We start from the raw sequence: 20,629 nt of genomic DNA, 5'->3' as shown, positions 1-20,629 counted from the left end.
TCGGCTAGCCTGTTCGATCAGGTTGCCCTGTTCGATCGGCTAGCCTGTTCGATCAGGTTGCCCTGTTCGAACGGCTGGCCTGATTTTGAGGGTTTCGCGACGATTTTCGATATTCCGACTTAGAACGATGATTTGAGGATGATAGAATCCCTAATCAAATTACTTTTAGTTCCAACTACTATAACTAACATACAAGCATCCTTACAACCACAATTTGGATTCGATTTCCATTGAGTTTGATTCACCTTTGAGTCTTGATTGATTTGATTGATTCACCACACACTTTGACTCAAAAATAAACATGCACAAGTAACACATAAGGCACACACACACGTATAAAAGTACCAAAATCCCCACACTTGAGTTTTGATGATTGATCTGATTAGCTTGATTATTGATTGACTAGCTTTATTGCATTGTTACTTCCTATCATTCACAGTCGGTCGTTGATTCACAATTCGATTATCGGTCGATTAGTTTGATTATACAACACTTACTCCAAATAATACGAAAATAAAAAAAAATGAAACTAAAATGAAATTAATCTTTATTAATCTTTAATTCCAATAGCAGTCAACACTTGACTTTGATTTTGACTTTGGAAAACACGGGGTGTTACACCTTCTAACGAAGTTCTACCAGTACGAGCCATGAAGTCTTTGGCCCTTCTAACCGCACTTGCAAAAGCCCACTTAATATCCATCAACTCCATTTCTTCCTTGTCGATCTGTTGGTAGTCTTCATTGGTCATATTGATGTTTCCAAGCTGACCTGCTACCAAACCACAGTAAGCACTGACCATGGTGTTGATAATTTCCATATGCTCCTTAGCAACTTCAATGCTAAGGTGTGAAAGATTTGAGTTGTCGACTCGGATTGTGTTAGGATTTTGGGGTTGAGGTTTAGGATTGCTTGCATAATGAGCTTGCTGTTGTTGTTGTTGTTGAGGTTGTGGTTGTGGCTGTGTTGGGACAGGAATGTAAGACCTCGGATCAAATTGAGGTTGTGGTGGAGCAGCTGTTGACTGAGGAAATGGAAAGGAACTTGTGTTGGAGACAAATGCAGTCTGCAGTTTGGGTTGCTGGGCTGCAGCTGCTCTTGCTAGAGCATCGAAACCCGGAAGATACATTTCTGTATTTTGAGGGGCGGGAGCTCTCTTGGCTTTCCTGATTTCTTCATCATTTTTGTGTTCCAGTTTCTGAATGAACTCATAGATGTTGACTTGATCTAGAGTTCCAGTATGCTTCAACAGCTCAATGAAAGAGCTCCACTTTGGAGGTAAGGCGTCAGCAAACCTACTCACCATGTCTTGTTGAGTAGAGACAACTCCATAAGCACACATTTCACTAATCAAATGATAGAAACGTGTGGTCATATCATTCAGAGTCTCGTTTTCCAAAAACTGAAAAGATTCAAACTCTTTCTTCAACAAATCATGCCGAGACTTTTGAGCAGCTGCATTGCCTTCTCCTCTAGCAACTAAGGCATCCCACAATGTTTTCGTGGTCTTGCAATATGAGAACTGATGGTAGATGTCTTTGTTGAGTGCTTGAGTAAGTGTGGCAAAGGCCTTTTTCTCCAATTCATACGCCTTCTTGTCATTTTCAAGCATATTGGCATAACCCTCTGAAGTGGACGCAGCAGTCTCCAGATTTTCATTGAATGCATTGATGAAACACGTCCAAAGATCGGTGCTTTGCCCTTGGACATACGTGTGAAAGCGGTTTTTCCATGATGGAAATTCATTCATATGATTTAGCTTTGGTGGACGCTTGTTACTGCCCGTTTCGCTTTCACTGATCAAAAGGTTTTGAATGCTTTGACTTTGATTGGATACCAAAGCCCATTGACTTGGACTGATTGATGCAGGAGGAAACATACTCTTTGCCCAAGCTGCAGCAGACGTTAGTTCTTGACTATTAGATTGTGAGTCCAAACTCCAATCCCAAGGACTTGTACAGCTCATCTTGATCAAATATTAAGAGAAAAACCTACACAAACACAAACTGTTAAGGTTCAAACAGACCCGAAATGAAAGATACAACCTGGTTCGAAAGATCAATACTTGTTCGAATGATCAACAATGTTCGAACGATCACTGTTGAGTTTCGAACAATGACTTCGAAAGATTGACTTCGAAGGACTGACCACACGAAGGATCCTTATCTTTCGAAGGACTGATTTCGAAAGATTCTCCTTATATTTCGAACACAGATCTCGAAAGATTCACCAACACGAAGGATTCTTATCTTTCGATGAGTAATAGTAGCTCGAAAGATATATCCTTCGAAAAGATTCCTTGGTCCGAAAGATAGTTCACTGACTTCGAAAGATGTTCGAAGGATGGTATCTGTCGAACCTCCTTGATCGAGGAATGATCTTTCGAGTTCGAAAGGTATCTTTCGACTGCTCTGACACACTGACAAAAAGTTGACGGGTAGGTGGGAAAAGGTGATGGGTTGGTGCACAACTTTCGGCAGAAGGGATGTGCAGGCACTAACTTTTCACCAAACTTGTTGACTTTTCAAAAAAATATGCCCAAAAAGGAAAGATCTTATCCAGATCCAGTACCGGAAAATATGACCGGAGATATGGCCGGAAATCCAAAGTCACTTAAAAACAAGTTTTCAAGTTACCCAACCCAACCTTGAACACTCCCGAAGGTTTAGAAACCGTTTTTCAGTTTAGAAAAGCAAGAAAAACCACCAAAACGGGTGCTAAGCCAAGTGTTCAAACACACCAAGAACTTGAACAACCCGGTTTTAAACAAGGTAAAGAGCCAAGCTCTGATACCACTTGTAGGTCCCTTTCACGGAGGATGACGAACCTAAACCTTGTTATACAAACCCACTAGCGAGTGCGGAATCCAAGCTAGTAAGCAAACCGGGATGAAGCAAGTAGAGAAACAAACACACAAGAATTCACCGATTAACACCAATGTATTAATACGTATGAAGGTTTCGGTTACAAGCACAATGTTCACAAATCTGTATTGCAAACTCTCACTATGTGTGTGTGTGTTTCGGACAGAATGCTCTCAACTCTCTCTATCTCTTGGTGTGCATCTAAGTATCTTCTCACATACACTGCATGGGTATATATATACCCAGCCCAGGTTGACATGTCCGAAGGATTCGATAGATGGTCCGAAGGATCATCTTTCGAATACAATGCTTTCGAAGGATCAGCAAGGACCTCAAAGGATGGTCTTTCGAGGTCCATCAATCGAAGCATATCTTTCGAGGTGATCGAAGGATCTACATTATCCTTCGATCACTCATCCTTCGAGACAGACAAACAACAAACATATTCTAACTGTTGGCCAAGTCAATCCGGAGGATGGTTGACTTGGTCAACTTACAGACTACCAAGGACATCGTATACATACAGACCGAATACAGACAAAGTACAGACACAAGTGCACCAACACATACCAAACAAGAGAATTCAACCCAAAAGACTACTCTGATGGGTGAGAGAGCCCATTTAGTATATACTCCACATTGATTACCCGTGTAAGATTAAATATATTAGGCCACTGGGGCGGAATGAATATCACGCGTGATACAATAAAATAACGCGTGGAACAATTGTTTTTCCCACCGCCACCATTAGTTCAACGCGTTATACAATAACGAAAACCCGATTTCGTTATTTTCTTTACGGCGTGATGGTTTTTTTGTGAGGGTAATTGTTGGTTGGGGGGGGGGGGGATTGTTGGGTGTGGTGGTGAGTGATGACCACCGCCACTAAAAAAGGTTGTGAGTGATGGAAAAATGGTTGCTGACATGGCGGAACATGATTGGATATTGTGATTGATGGAATTTTATTACTAGTGACCACCCTCACTCCCCTTGTGACTTACTATTTAATCTAGTAGCCATTATAGTTATTTACATAATATAGATCAAAATATATAATAACCTATTAAATAATTAGTTGGTAATTGTTGATGGACCATATTACCCTTATTAACTAATTAGGTTTCCTCTTGGGTACTTATATAAGGAAACTTATGTAGAGGTTCTAAGGTTAGACAGATAACCTAATAATCATAACATCAATTTCGGCCTCCCTCTCCATAACCGAACTCCCTATTCGGTTTCATCATCACCATCATCAGTCTGCACCCTAAGGAGGAACCAGATCACATTGACTAAGATGTCGAACTCTATGGCTTCTTCACTCACTAGATTCTCCACTGCACAATCTGCTGTGACAGGTATGTTTTCATGTTTTTCCTCATGATTAAACAGAACGATCAACAGCCCGTAGAACTAATGTGGGAGTTGGTGGATAACAGTTTTCCAACGAACAAGATATAAAAAGATGTTTCTAGCAAGGGCATTCTTCGTGAAGGTAAGCTCTTAATAATAGAATAAGACGTTACAATAGTATATATCATGATTCATGATTGTTCAAGGAAAGTATTGTTTTAATACGTATATATGTCAAAAGAATTAGGGTATACGGGGCACTTCTCGGGGAGGCCTGCGGTGACCCAATTCCCCGAGCGGGAACACCGCCGCCATCCCTGCGGTGACCCAATTCGGTGAATGGGATCGGTGGGAGGTTACCGCATGAAGGGAGAGAGGGAAAGGGTGCCCCACAAGCTTTTCAACCAATCAAATTATTTTTTTTTCTTTTTTTTTCTTTTTGAATAAAAAAAACAAGTCCCCCAAAAAAGGAATGCCGCCATCAAATTGAGGGTGTGAGAGGAGTTGACGTGACTCGTGCTGATTGGCCGTGCGTAAGAGAGGGAACTCCCCTAAAAGAGGAGTGTCCCTCTCACCCTTATATTATAATAGTATATGTCATGATTCATGATTGTTCGGGAAAGTATTGGACGGTAAGTTAGACGAACACAGAAGAAGGTATGGCAGACATTAATGAGACCTTTTCCCATGCGCAGTGATTAACAATCAATGCTTCTAACTTCATTTTCTTCTCACCTAATTACTTTGCATAATTACTATCTTAATCATAGTTAAACATATTAATAACATATATTAACTTAGAGTTAAGATCGTGGGGTATGGTGGGGCGGGGGTTGGGTTTGGGTTGGGGCATTAGTTGACACGTGGCTTGGGTGGCAGACATGGGCTAAACCCACATTCAACACGGTATGGTGGAGCGGGGGTTTGGGGCGTGGGCTTTGCTGGGCTTTGCTGGGCTGACCCGCTGGGCTATTTGAATATTATTTAAAACAACAAATTTAATTTTTTAATATTTTTAAATAAAGAAAATTAAAAAAAAAAATTCCTAACTTATATATTTGTTTTTTTTATCTCTTCTCTTAACGCCAAGACTAGTTGTAACTCGTCACCCTGTAGGCTGTAGGTGATCAATGGGCTGGGATAGAAATTTCAAATCATCCCGTTTTTGTTTCTGGGCATCTCTAGCGGCATCTCTAGCTTCTTTGATCCTTCGTATTTCGGCCCTTTGTTGTTGGAATACTATGTATCCAACTTGCATGAAATGTCATCCAACTGCTCGCTGTATATTCCCCTACGCGAGCCAGAACTCCCAGCTGAAGGCGATGCCGTACCAGATCTAGATTTTTGAGCACGCCTTCTTGAGGCATTTCTTCCACACTCAGGCCGGTTTGGGCTTGGCGAATCATCTAAAAGGTCCTCAAACTCTTGATCTCGTGCATCAGATTGAGCTTGGGACGAGGCCCTTTACCTTTTGGAAGACGAGTTAGTTTCGCTACCAATGGGGATAGTCGCCCACTTTGGATGGAACTTACAAATCTCCCAACAATGCATGAAACGGAAGTCGGTCCCCACATTTTATTTGAATGTGACCACTGCATTTGTCAAAATGTCGGCTTCGGTTTCACCACTTTTAGGGTTTTGCTTTGCTTTATTTAAAAAACCACTAAATTTTGTAAGTTGGGTGCTTATCTCGCTCCACTTTGAGGATAAGCTATCGTTTTCACGATAAGCCTCCCTTTCAATTTCTTCATGGAATACTCTACTAACCGATTCCAACAGGGCGGTTCGATGTTGCGAATTTCCTATTTTAATAAAAAAAATTTTAATATATTACAAAGTTATATAAAAAATAACCATTAATAAAACAAAGGTTAAGAATACCTAAAGTTGAATGTTGAGATTGTTGACACCAAGCCCTCGCCAATGCAACTTCTTCAGCAACGACCCATTTTTGTTGTTTTCGTTTGGCGGTTTCAACTACTTTATCCGCCTCGGTTTTTTTCTTATGACTTCTCTTTTTGATGGGTTTCGATGCGGAAGGACCATCATTGGGTGGTTGAGTTTCGGGAACGGATTCGTTTTGTGAAAGGTCGATGGAGGTTGGTGAAGGGTCGATGGGCGATTGTGAAAACGGGGTAGGTATCGAATCGTCGGTGTGTGGGAAGTTAGTAAACACACGATTCCCGATATACGATGCATAACTCGCCATGTCGGGCATAGAAGAGTGTATGAAAAATGGACGAGGAATTGGACGATTGGGTGGTGGGCTAGGATTACTTTCTTGGAGTGCATACGGGTTGTTCGGGTCATAAGCACGGTTATAAGGATGCATTTTTTCGTTTTGTAGAAGAAGAATTGAAGATGTATAGAAGATGTGGTTGAATGTGGTAAAAAATGGAAGAAAAATGTGAGTTTTATGGTGAAAAAATGGAAGAAAAAATTAACTTTTTTTTAATATAGCCGTTGGCCAACGGCTCTTTTCTTTTGGCCATACACAGCCCGCCATGTCAGCTCGCTTCCCCCGACCCACGCCCGGCTTGAAACCCAAGCCCCAAGGGCCACGCCCCAACCCAAGCCCACCCGGGGTGGTGCCTTGGGCGTTTTCCCCCAACCCACGCCCCATACCCTATGGCCTAAGCTCTTAGGCCATGCGTAATGGTCAATGCCCCTTAAGGGGTATTTTCCTCCACATCAATACTTATAACGCCCATTAAAAAGTGTGTAATGGTTAACCCCTTCCTTAATGCCCCATTTCATTATTACTTTCCAAATTTGCTATCCTCATTGGGCATTATACTAGAAATGCTCATTCCTTTTCATACCCACATAAAACCCATGAAGATGATGTTAGGGGCATTATCAAACCACTTCAAGCCCCTATAATGCCTCATTACTCATTTTCTTAATAAAAGTATAAATGTCACACAAAACAACTTTTTGTTATTAAAACCCTATGGATATAATAATCATATAAATACCAATAAGTTTTAAAACACACGTGTTTTTTTTTCTTTTCTGAGTTATTTTCCTTTTTCTTTTATATTGTTTAAAGGAGAATTTAAAGAGGCATTATCATGCATCGTGTGTAACACCCCAAAACCGGGTTTGGTAAATTAAAACCCGGTTGGTAAAAAGAAAAGATTTTTAATCCCTCACATAATCAAAATGAAACTAGAGGGACCAAAACCGTTAAGTGGGGAAACATGAAATTATAAAAATAAAATTAAAACACCACACACACACATAGTGTGTGGGTGTGTGTCGATGGTCAGGAAGGAGAAAAAGGGGTTCAACCCTAGTTTCACAAAAATCATCAAATTGAGAGGGAAATTCAGCTCGGATCTAATGCATGTACATGAATTCATGATCATCTAGCCCTATAAATCACTTGGTAAGTTGTAATTTATGATTTGGTAATTTCGTATGAAGTGGGTTATGATGGAGTCACGAATTAGCATGAATTGGGTCTGAATATATGTTATAAGCATCATATAGAACATGAATTATACAAGATTTTGATGTCATTTGATGCTTTGACATAAAACCCACTTGTAGTGGTAAGGATGGTGATATGAATGAATTATCCATGTTCAATTCTTGTGTAATTTTGATGTATGATGTGGTATATGATGAATTCTTGTTAGATAAATTGAGCATGATATGAGTTACTTGATGTTTAGTGGTGTTGATGAATGAAATCATGAAGTTGGAAGTGAGGCATGAAATACTTGTACATTATGCTTAGATAGTGGTATGCACACCAAGTGTTTGATGAAATGCCTAGGTGAGATTTCTAGATGAGATTGAATGCATGTAATGGATGAAAATGTATAATATTTGGATGTCATGTAATTGGTTATAATTGAACATGAGAAATATATTTTAGATGAAATATATGTATGATTTTTGGTTGGTTATATGATTTGGTAAAAGGTGTGCATTAGAAGGTTGTACTCTAGGCTGAAGTGGTATGATGTTCACCATATGTTTGAATAATTCCTTAATTGAAATCATGGAGTAAATGTACACTAAATGTGAAGCATGTGAGATTTGTATAAAGGAGTAATATTGGAACGATATTGGTTTAGCTAATATGTGTTATAGTGTTAGTTGTAGAGACATGAAAATGCTAGTATGAATGAAATGTATTACATATATGTGTGTGTAAGTAATTATATGCGCGTACGTGTGTCCTAGAACATGAGTATGAAATGCATATAGTGTTATTAGTATGGTTAACTTTATCAACGTAACCGTATCGTTATAAGGATGAGAATTTGCACATTTAATAGTTGACTTTCTAGAAAGTCAACGAATGTGAGAATAGTATGGTAGGCTTCCTAACACGAATATAAGACTTGAGAACTCATACGGTACATGTTATATCATTATGTGTTGTGTATGATGACATGTAGAATTATACGAGCTTGAAAAGATGTGATTGTTGATCTATGCCTTATGTTGTTAAAAATTTGATTAATGAAAGTCTAATGTAAGGTATGAATTAGAAATGATGGATGATATGTATGAGTTTGTATGCTAACAAGGAATATGGATGTGGTGACATGAAAGGATAGGAACTACATTAACACGTACTCAAGCATGGAAGGCTAACGGGTCAAGATGAGGCAAGGAAGCGGCTACGAACACGGATGCACAAGGTAAGTGATTTCCGGAATCACTTCTTAATTTGTTAAGTAAGGTTACGTTCTAGTTAATTAGCATAATGGTTGAGACAAATAATGGATGGGTGGTATGAAACCAACGATTTTGCTAAGTAGATGTAATAGGTCAAAATGAGGTCTTGATGTTATGATGAAACGAAGAATAAGAAGTGTCTACGGAATGGTAACCGGGTGACGGGTAGGATTGGGCATAAGCACGTTAAAGGGGTGAGTGGAAGTGCGGATAATGTAAAGGTTTTATAGCTATAATGTTCTTGTAAGTTCTGGGCTAAATCGAATGTGTTGTTGAAGAAAATATGAACGGGTCAAACAAGTCATAAATGAATAATAAGTCGATAGTTCACAAGTTAAGAATTTCCTTAATTCGGATATGGGATTTCAAGTCCACATGGTAGAATGCGAATTTACAAGCATGTAGGAAGAAATGGGAGGTTAAACGGGTAAACGGTTCAAAAGATACGCACGTTTTAGTGCGTACGGACGACGAAACGAATCTGCAGAAAACTGCAGATTCTAGAGGGCGTCGCCGACGGGTGGGGGGCCGTCGCCGACGGGCAAGGGAAAAACCATTTTTGTGCTGACGGGTTAATCTCCTGTCTACGGGTTTTTGGGCTACGGGTAAATGCAAGGCCCGTCGCCGACGGCCCTAGGGGCGTCGGCGACGGCCTTCCCAAGTCCCAAAAGCTGAAACTTCGTTATTTAAGTTAATTAACGTACCGTGGGCTTCGGTTTGATATCCATGGTCTATGGCGGACTTTCCAAACATGATTCTGATGGTTCTTAAATGTTGATAGGCCAAAAAGCTAAGACTAGGACCCATATTAATAACATATGATTATGTAAGAGGTACGTGTGATCTAGTACATGATCGTTAAAGTATGTGCGTATGTATAAAGATAGGTATAAGTATATGCATGTGTGTAAAGATCGCGGGGAGGTATGTTCATATGTAGATGTGTATGTATGCATGCAAGTAGAGACATGAGTGTAGGTACGTATGTAGAAGTGTATAGATATGTACGAGAATATGCACGTATGTAACATTGTAGGAAGGGTATGTATGTGTGTAGATGTGTATATACGTATGTATAAAGGTATGTATAGAATATGCTTGTATGTTAAGATGTAGGAGAGATATGTTCGTATGTAGATGTGTATGTATGCATGTGTGTAGAGATGTACGAATGTAAGTACGTATGTGGAAGTGTATGTATGTATATATGTGGAAGTATAGAAGTGTGTGTGCGTATGCAAATGTGTATTAGTGTATGCATAGGAGTACGTGTGATCGTAGACATGAATGTAGGAATGCATGAAAGTAGGTACATGTGTAGAAATGTATTGGTGAATATATGAAGATACGAATGAATGCAGGCATGCATGTTTTGAGGTATGGGGGTATGCGCGGGTACATGTAAGTATGTATGTACGTATGATGTGTGTGTGTAGTATGTGACCAAAAGTGCACGTACGGATGTGCGTAGGTACGATGTAGTATTAATTGTACATGAGGGAATGGGGCTAGTATATACGTGTACATAGCCTTAATATGTTTGAGCACTAAGTTACTAATCATGTGCCTTGAGAATGAAATGAGATTTGCAGGTATGCTATGGTAGTCCATCGTGAAGTTTTGAGGAATTGGAATGCAAGATTGTACTCGGAAGGATAATCGAAAAGTCTGGCACACATAGAAAGATTGCGGCGTGGTCAATTGACTATGTATGATAGATTATGAATGTAGATTATCAAATTTTAATGATGTGCATGTTTGTGGTGATTGTAGGTTACACGGTCTATCGTCGGTTTAAAGCATTGGAGGATTGAAGATCGAGTCAAGGGCAAAAATTGTACGGGAAGAGTAGTCACGTAGCTCAAACGCGTATATGTAATTGATGTGAAAATTCAGAACGAACGATGTAAACCCTTTAATTAACTTTAAAAATTTCTAGTAACGAACCCCAAGTATGATACATGACTAAGATAGAAAGAAATTTTAAAGGCCCAAATTTTCCGCTGCGTCATTTTAAGGTATTATGTTTTAGGGCGTTACAAGTTTGGTATCAGAGCCCTGGTTTGAGAGAATCAAGTAATAGAAAGTAAATGCTTGAACTCAAACCGGTGTGCTCTCGTAATCAAAAACCCGTACAATCCAAGACTCGATCGAGGCCTAAATGCAAAGGCGAATGTGTCACACCCCGATTTCCACGTGTCTCACCGGTGGGCCCGGTGGGGGATTACCGTGACGATGTTGGCAACAATATAGTCAAACCACACAATTATATAATGCACAGCGGAAGCATAATTTAAATATATAATTTCAACCTCTGATTGTAATATCAAAATGTATTACAGAAGTTGAATATCCACAGCGGATCGTAATTACAGATAAAGTATTGTTCCATTAGATACTGCAATCAAGCTTGCGAGGCTTATCCCGACGCTAGGGAGCTAATACCAGCCAATTACGTTTAGGTACCTGCACTTAATCTTTTTGGGGAAAATACGTCAGTTTACACTGGTAAATACATTCAACTGACACATTTGAAAATGTTTAATAAAATTGATTTGAATGCACAAGGCACAAACTCTTTTATAACTTGGGAAAATTCATAATGATCTTGTGAACGTTTTACATGTTCTTTTATGCGTTCAGTAGCCCGGGTCGTGCCGGGTTAAAGATTTATAGACACACCACGTTTACGTAAAACCGTAGTACAGAAACCAACGGCTACGTCTTTTAGTTTTAGTGTCGACACTTTATACCGGGTGTACGCCTACACCGGGATGTCGATGGTCGTGGCCATTTCGTAAAATGATGCCGAGGATATCCGGGACAACGGTCATTAAACCCCCCAAAGGCTTATAAGCAACAAAACTGTTTAAATGAGCCAATCATATTTAATCAATTAACCACCTAAGCGATGGAATTATATAATGCTCAATCAAGCGGTATTAATATACCGTAACCCAAGCCCATATAGGGGAAATAAGTCAAAAGTATTTACCTTTGCAAGTATTAATCCTTAATTTAGATCAAGTCACCGATAGCTTTTACTGGGGCTCCTAATCTGGAACGAAGGTTTTAATTAACCTCTTAGAATCCTAACGGTCCTTGTATTAGCCGTAGCTTAAACCGGTTGATTCCGATATATAGATATGGTTAATTCGCACGAAAAGGCGAAAACCGAGAATGGAGTATGATTTGAACCCAACAAGTTCAGAGACTTGTTTTTATATGGGTCACTGGTTCATACTCTGGATTTTGGGGTTCAAATAGTATAATTTGACCCGTATCGGCTATTGCACGAAAACTAGTTCCATGAGCCGTACCGTGTGCGCAAATAGGCGAAACGGTTAACCATAAGAGTCGTACGCTTATTTCCTAAGTCAATATGCCTTAAAAGTATTTTGGTATCAGTAGGATACCTTCCGTAATGCCCGTAACGAGTTTAAGTTTATATTATGCCCCGTAGGGGCTTTTCGGTCATTTTAAAGACTTTAAAAGGGATTTTCGAGTTCTACAGGAAATCTGAGTTTCCCGAACAGCTTAAAAAGCTTAAAATACTTTATTTATTATTTAAAACCAGTAGCAACTGGAATCGGGTCAAAAGACCTTGTAGAACTCCCGTTCTGGCCAAAAAGGGCATATTCGGTATTTACCGAACCGTAGCCATAACCGCAGGTTATGAGCAAGGTAAAAATTATTAAAAATCTTTAAAATTCCCAAAATATTATTTTACCACAGTGGGTAAAAGTTTTGGTGCCGAAAACTTGGGTTAGATGAGCGTTATGCTAATTGCGCCGTTAATTACAAAAACTTTCCTAAAAGTGCGCCTTTTAGCATAACTCTCATTCTAGACCTCGGATTGACGTGAAACTTTAAGGACATGCTTATAATTTAACAAGCAAGGTTTTGGTCCGTTCACGTGTCCGAAATACTCGTTTTAATTTTAAAAGGCCGTTACGGTCAACTTTTAGGCGAATGACGGAATTGCGCAAAAGACTCGGATAACTCATGAACCGACCACAGAGGCTTATACCAACATGTGACCTGGTCCTAAGAGAGTCCTAAGGTATATTTATACCTCACTAAAACGGGTCAGAACTGAAGTCAAAGCAAAAGTCAAACTTTTGCGACTTTCGGCTCCGAACCGGTTCTATATAGCAAATGATCGATTCAAACGAGCGCAAACATGTTTATATACTTATTATCATGTTTTATGATTATCAAAACAGGTTCCATAACATATACATTACAGATTATGCTTAAATCGCTAAAATAGCTTTCTGTTGACTTTTTAACCGCACGTTTGACTCGACAATTGACATAGTTAGAGTGGTGATCAGGGGGAACCATTTTAGAGGTTTAATACCCACATAAATACCAACTCATAACCACTTTTGATTCGTCATAAGACTGAATCATTTGCAAGATATTGCAATGACAACCGTTAGTTACGACGGTTGCGTTTATGAGCCATAACTAAGGAAATGTGACACCACAAAGGGTTAGATCACTTACAGAGGTTGTGTTCTTGCTTATGGAACTTCAGAGAAGTCTTGAGAGCTTGAGAGATGATCAGTAGAAGTGTTTTTGAGTGTGTGAATGTTATGAGCCAAAGAGGCCTATTTATAGTCACACAAGACCCTCAAGATCATTACACAACATGCTATAACTGATCATGGATCATGGGCAGGTGTCCCTAAGGGGTATGGGTCGTGTAGGGGGCACCCATGCTGCCATAATTGATCAAATGATCGTTCAAGAGCTCAAAAGTCAAGAAGTTACAACCATTCTGCATCTGGGCACTTTACGCGACCCGCATGGACATTCCATGCAACTTTTACGCGGGTCGCTTGGGATTAGAAGTTCAGACGCGCTATTGAGGAGGCTCGCGGCCCGCCTCAACTTATGTTGAAACCTTACGCGGGTCGCGTGAGGTTATATTTTCTGGATTTTTCAAATCTTTTATAATGATTACAGAATCGGGCCATTAATAACGAAATCTTTCGTAATGATTTGCCTGACCTTTCGGTTTTGAAGGGGTAACTTTGCGGTTTGGCCCTCGGTTATTTACCGATAGGGGCCTCGTGTTAATTACCCGCATTATTAAGTCCCCGGTTTATTTATTATATTGTTCAGAAAGTCTTAACTTTCTTTATTGACGCTTTTAACCCTTCTTCTACGAATTCGGTCGTAACTTTCTTGTTTCATATCGAAACTTCGCGAAATTCATATATATTATTTTAGTGAGGGTATAATACCGTTACAAAGTCTTTGGAACGTTAAAGGGTCACTCAGAGGTATTATTAAACATGTTGACACAGTTAACCCCTGTAGTTTGTAATCTCTCACTTTCTTCCGCGTTTTATTTTTGTACGATCTGTAATTTATTCGATTGAAGGTTTAAGCATTATTTAGGGATACTATACAGTATATTTACCCTTGTTGACATTTATAACCCTCGAATTTACATACTTTCAAGGTTTGTCAAAATTAGTCCTTTATTTATTATAGATGCCACGTGTAAATAAATGACACGTGTTAACACATCATTGGACACAAAAATTCGAGGTGTTACATCCTCACCCCCTTAAAATAAATCTCGACCCGAGATTTACTCAAATAAATAAGGGTATTTTTCTTTCATTGTAGCTTCGACTTCCCACGTATATTCAGGACCTCTACGAGCATCCCATTTGACTTTAACAATCGGTACGTGCTTTCTGCGAAGCTTCTTTACCTGTCGATCCTCAATCGACAAAGGTTTTTCTATGAACTTTAAGCTCTCATCTATATGCACATCTGTGTGTGGAATCACCAACGATTCGTCGGCGAAGCACTTTTTGAGATTGCAGATGTGGAACACATTGTGAATTCCATTGAGCTCTTCAGGCAAGTTCAGTTTATAGGCAACTGATCCGACTCGTTCAATGACCTCAAAAGGCCCTATGTATCTCGGACTCAGCTTGCCCTTCTTGCCGAAACGCATCACCCCCTTCCAGGGTGACACCTTAAGTAATACCTTTTCACCTACTTCAAAGTGAAAATCCTTACGCTTTGGATCAGCGTAGCTCTTCTGCCTATCGCGGGCAGCCTTGAGACGTTCCCGGATCTGGACAATCTTGTCCGTCGTCTGGAAAACAATCTCTGGTCCCGATAATTGGACCTCTCCTACTTCCGCCCAACAAACAGGCGATCTGCATTTCCTACCATATAATGCCTCAAAAGGCGCAGCCTTTATGCTGGTGTGGTAGCTATTATTGTAGGAGAATTCGATCAGGGGTAGGTTTTTATCCCAGTTTCCACCTAAATCGATCGCGCATGCACGAAGCATGTCTTCTAGCGTTTGGATAGTACGCTCACTTTGACCATCCGTCTGTGGATGGTAAGCCGTACTGAAGTTCAAACGCGTGCCCAAAGATTGCTGGAAACTCTTCCAGAAGTGTGACGTGTATCTATTGTCCCTGTCGGAGATAATAGACACAGGTATGCCGTGTAAGGCTACAATCTTATCAACATATAGTTGGGCTAGCATATCGGAGCTATACGTCTCCTTAATGGGTAGAAAATGAGCTGATTTAGTCAGCCTATCGACTATGACCCATATTGTATCGTTTCCTTTCTTGGTTTTGGGTAACTTGGTTATGAAGTCCATAGTTACACATTCCCACTTCCACTCGGGAAGTTCAGGCTGTTGTAGCAAGCCAGACGGCTTTTGGTGCTCGGCTTTGACTTGAGCACAAGTTAAGCACTTTGCTACATGGGCGGCTACAGACTTTTTCAAGCCTATCCACCAATAATTTGCCTTTAAGTCTTGGTACATCTTATCTGCACCCGGATGGACTGAGTATTTGGAACTATGGGCTTCCTGGAGAACAACATCTCGTAGTCCTCCATAAATCGGAACCCATATACGTCCGTTCAGTCTAAGAATTCCATCCTTGCTAAGAGTCAACTGCTCTTCAGTTACTCCCAGCTTTTCATTAGGATAATTAGCTTCCAACACAGCCTCACGCTGCGCAGCTAATATCCTTTCCATTAAATTATTTTTAACTTCAATGCTCTTGGCATTGATTCGAATGGGTTTTACCCTTTCTTTCCTGCTCAATGCATCGGCGACTACATTCGCCTTGCCGGGATGGTACCTGATTTCGCAGTCATAATCATTCAGGGTTTCCATCCAACGGCGTTGCCTCATGTTCAACTCTTTCTGGTTGAACAGGTGCTGGAGGCTTTTGTGATCAGAATAAACCACAAATTTAATACCATAAAGGTAATGTCTCCACAACTTTAGTGCAAATACAACGGCACCCAACTCCAAATCATGGGTGGTGTAATTCTTTTCATGCACCTTTAATTGCCTTGAAGCATAGGCAATCACCTTGCCCTTCTGCATAAGCACACACCCCATGCCCGTGTGTAACATACCAATTTTTATCATATAAATTATAAGGTTTGGTTAAATTTATTAACCACTAGTAACTAGTAACTAGTTTATTTTTAAATATTCAACCCAAATAGTTTTAAACATTATTTTATATAGTTGGTTGAAATATTATATTAATTAATTGGGCTATATATGGGTAACCTGTTTAATAAAATAAAAATATATGAAAACTTATATTAGTAGACTGGTAGTCTACGGGTAAGTCGACTGTTAGAAATATGAAGTACCTAAACGGACCTAGGAACCATATCATAATATATGATATTTGAACCTACTTTATTTTAATAAAACTTAGACCCAATTATAGACAAAAATATTCTGGTTCCAATGACATATCTATTATTTTCTAAAAACATCATATTTTAAAAGTTACACACGCCAAATAAATAAAGCAGCTAAAATAATTATATATATATACATATACTAAAATAATTAAATAATTAAAATAATTATATCTAGTAACTTAGTTATAAGTTACGTTTAATAAACATTACAATAAAAAATTAATAATAAATCTAAATATACATATGGATGTATATCGAAATGGACAAATGGAGGCTTGTGGGAAATAAGTCATCTTATGAAATTAAAAGCAAGTATGGTACGTGGAGGCACAGGAAGGAACAACTTTGTCCCCAAGAAATTTAAAGAATACTATAAATAGGAATATACCTCAACACTTCACAAACTGATCAAGATTACCTTCTTTTTCTTTCTATGCCTCTCGATCTTTACTCTCTTTATTTATTTTATGCACCCAATAATAATAGCCATGCCCCGTTTTAAATATTGTAACTCCCGATCACCGCTACCCTTTCCGATTGATCTGAGTCCCATAACGCATGTCAAGGCTCTGCCCGACTAAGTTCGTTTGGATTTTATCTCGGAACATCGGGACAAGGTTGATTTAGGGGTACTATACTTAACACAAGTGCAATGTATATTTTTAATAGCCAAAAGTTATACCCAAAATTTATACCAGGAGATTTTCTAGTTGAACCCTAAAGTTACCCAGTGGGTCCATTCTCTTTTCTCACCATTTTATTTCCTTTTTGTAATTTACCCAAAACTATTATTTAATTATTCTATTCTCATCAAAAGTCATGCCTATTATTTTATTTACCCAATAGGGAACCATAGTTGAGACACCCAAGTAAACCTGCACAAATCCTAAAATTTTCATAGCAATCAGAATCAGGATCAGAACCCCTAAAACTCAAGGGGGGCAAAACCTAGTTAACGATTATCTTCATAACTCATTATAAAATTCGAAATTTACAAAACCGTCGACACAGCAAGCCTACATGCACGAAGGGCTACTCTATGAAAATAGGGTGGTCACTCGCGTAGCGCGACGCCTAAGGGGGTACCCCCTCGCGCTACGCGACGGTGTCAAAATTTCAGTATAAATAGCAGGGGTTGGGATTTGAATTTTGGCACTTGAACGACGAAAATCGGAGTTATGTAGGTCGAGTTATAAGCAAAACAGTCCCACACACACACACAATTATCGAATCGCTGCCGCAAAACAGGGTAATTAGTCGATTGCTATTACGATTCAGTTTCCGGGATCAATATACCCAAAGAATGTCTAAGTGCCGCCCACATTGGGCTATGCTTTATCGTTGTCGATAATTCGATAATGAGCCGAAGCATTGTACTTTGTCGTTGTCGATAATTCGATATACGAGTTGAAGTACTATACTTTGTCGTTTGTCATTTTGATAAATGAGCTGAAGTATTGCACTTGGACATTCATTGTAAAAATTGATCTCGGGGAATTATCGTAACTGCTGTATTGATCATTAACCTGGTTCTTGTAAAATTCGTTAAGAGTTGATTTAGGTTTTACACCAATACGTATTCCATTCCGTTAAACCACCCAAAAATACTCCCAACTACACCCTTACAATCAAACAAACTATAAAATCATCAGAAGATCCAGAATAATAAAGTGAATGCTTAATTATCGAAAGAAATAGAATCAAGAAATTGTCAACTCAATCCTGCATGCTGAATTGTGAGTCATTCTCTTTTTATCAACTGTTTTACAATACTCCAAATCATTTTCCAAAAGTTATAATTACAGTGATTAAGTTTATGTAATCACCAAATTACAGCCGGTATGTGGGGTATTGTGCACAGTATTGTTATCATTGTTTCCTTCACATTAGGTGGGCGAGCCTAATTGTGACATACGTCACTCATTGGGCCAGCCAATGGTGATATGACCACAGTCACAGAGCTGGTCTGTGACAAATACCTATTCTTGAAATGTTGGTTGATAATAAACATATGTAAAAACTCTTAATACTGTAAATTATAACAAATGTGTCGTTTTCAGTCAAATGAATGAACTCACTCAGTATTTCCCGCTGACAAAATCTTTTTAAAACGCGTTTCAGGTAATTACAATAGATTGGAGCAAGGATTGGATCCGACACTAAAGGACTTCAAGAAGTGGCTTATTTTCAAAATAAGAAATATTGTTTTTATTAAAAGCTACCTTTGTAAAACATAGAATTTATTCCATCTATTTAAATAAAATCCGGTGTTTCTAAACTCTGATATTTTCCTAACTCACGGTCCTGATGAAATTTCCGCTGCAATGTTTTTTTTTAAAATAATCACCGGTACCACTGGACTGCTCACGGCACCGATTCCGGCTAGATGGGGTCGGGGGTCGTGACACCGTGTGTGATGCATCGCAGTAAACTACGAATTCATCTGTACCCTCAGGTAAGGTCAACACAGGTGCGTTGCTTAGCTTCTGCTTCAGTATTTCAAAGGACTCTTGCTGCTTCGGGCCCCAAATGTACTTTTCTTTCTTCTTGGTCAAGGAAGTCAAGGGCGCAGCAATCCTCGAAAAATTTTCAATAAATCTTCGGTAGTATCCTGCTAACCCCAGGAAACTACGTATTTCGGTAGGCGTCTTTGGTTCTTGCCAGTTCATGACTGCCTCTACCTTAGCGGGATCCACTTGGATACCACGCTCACTCACAACGTGTCCTAAAAACTGGACCTCTCGTAGCCAGAATTCACATTTCGAGAACTTGGCGTAGAGTTTCTCACGTTGTAGTAATTCGAGAATGCAACGGAGGTGCTTCTCGTGGTCAGCTTGATTCTTGGAATAGATAAGGATATCGTCGATGAAGACTATGACGAATTTGTCCAAGTATGGCTTGCAAACGCGATTCATGAGATCCATGAACGCAGCCGGTGCATTTGTGAGCCCAAAAGGCATCACTAGGAACTCGTAATGACCATAGCGAGTCCTAAATGCAGTCTTGTGTACATCTTCATCTCTGACCCTTAGTTGATGATAACCCGACCTTAAGTCGATCTTGGAGAAGTAGCTTGCTCCTTGCAGCTGATCGAATAGATCATCGATCCTTGGTAAAGGATATCTATTCTTTATGGTAACCTTATTCAGCTCTCTATAGTCGATGCATAACCGCATTGATCCGTCCTTCTTCTTTACAAATAGGACAGGAGCTCCCCAGGGAGATGAACTAGGTCTGATAAAACCTTTCGCCAGCAGTTCATCCAACTGGGTCCTTAGTTCTTTCATTTCCGTTGGCGCTAATCTGTAAGGTGCTCTTGCTATCGGAGCTGCTCCAGGAATGATGTCAATTCTGAACTCCACTTGTCTATCTGGTGGCAAACCAGGTAGTTCTTCAGGAAAAACCTCGGGGTATTCAGAAATGACAGGAAGATCCTCGATCTTCGGCTTTGGTTCTTCAATTATCACTTGAGCCATGTAAATTACACAGCCTCTGTTTAAACACCTAGAAGCTTTCAGCATAGATACGTCTTCGGGCAATCCGTAATGCGTATCCCCTCGAATGGTAAGAGATTCACCATTCGGAGTCTTTAAGACTATTTGCCTCTTGCCGCAGATGATTTGGGCCTGGTTATGGGATAACCAGTCCATGCCTAGCACGATGTCAAAACCCGCAAGTTTGAAAGGAAGTAGAGATAAAGGAAAAGAATGGTTCCTAATGGATATTTCACATCCTTCTAGAATAGTAGAGACGGTTTCTATCGTGCCGTCTGCCAACTCTACTTCGTAATTTACGTCTAGGGTTTTGATTGGCATATTTAGTAGTTGGCAAAATTTCTGGTCTACAAAGGACTTGTCAGCGCCAGAATCGAACAGTACTCTTGCAAATATATTATTTACGAGAAAAGTACCTGTAAGCACATTGTCGTCCTTGACCGCTTCCTTTGCATCCAAGCGAAAAACTCTCGCATTTGTCTTCTTAGTCTCTTC

This window comes from Helianthus annuus, chromosome 4, assembly GCF_002127325.2.
Source record: "Helianthus annuus cultivar XRQ/B chromosome 4, HanXRQr2.0-SUNRISE, whole genome shotgun sequence".
NCBI lineage: Eukaryota > Viridiplantae > Streptophyta > Magnoliopsida > Asterales > Asteraceae > Helianthus > Helianthus annuus.
This window is presented reverse-complemented; position numbering follows the sequence as displayed.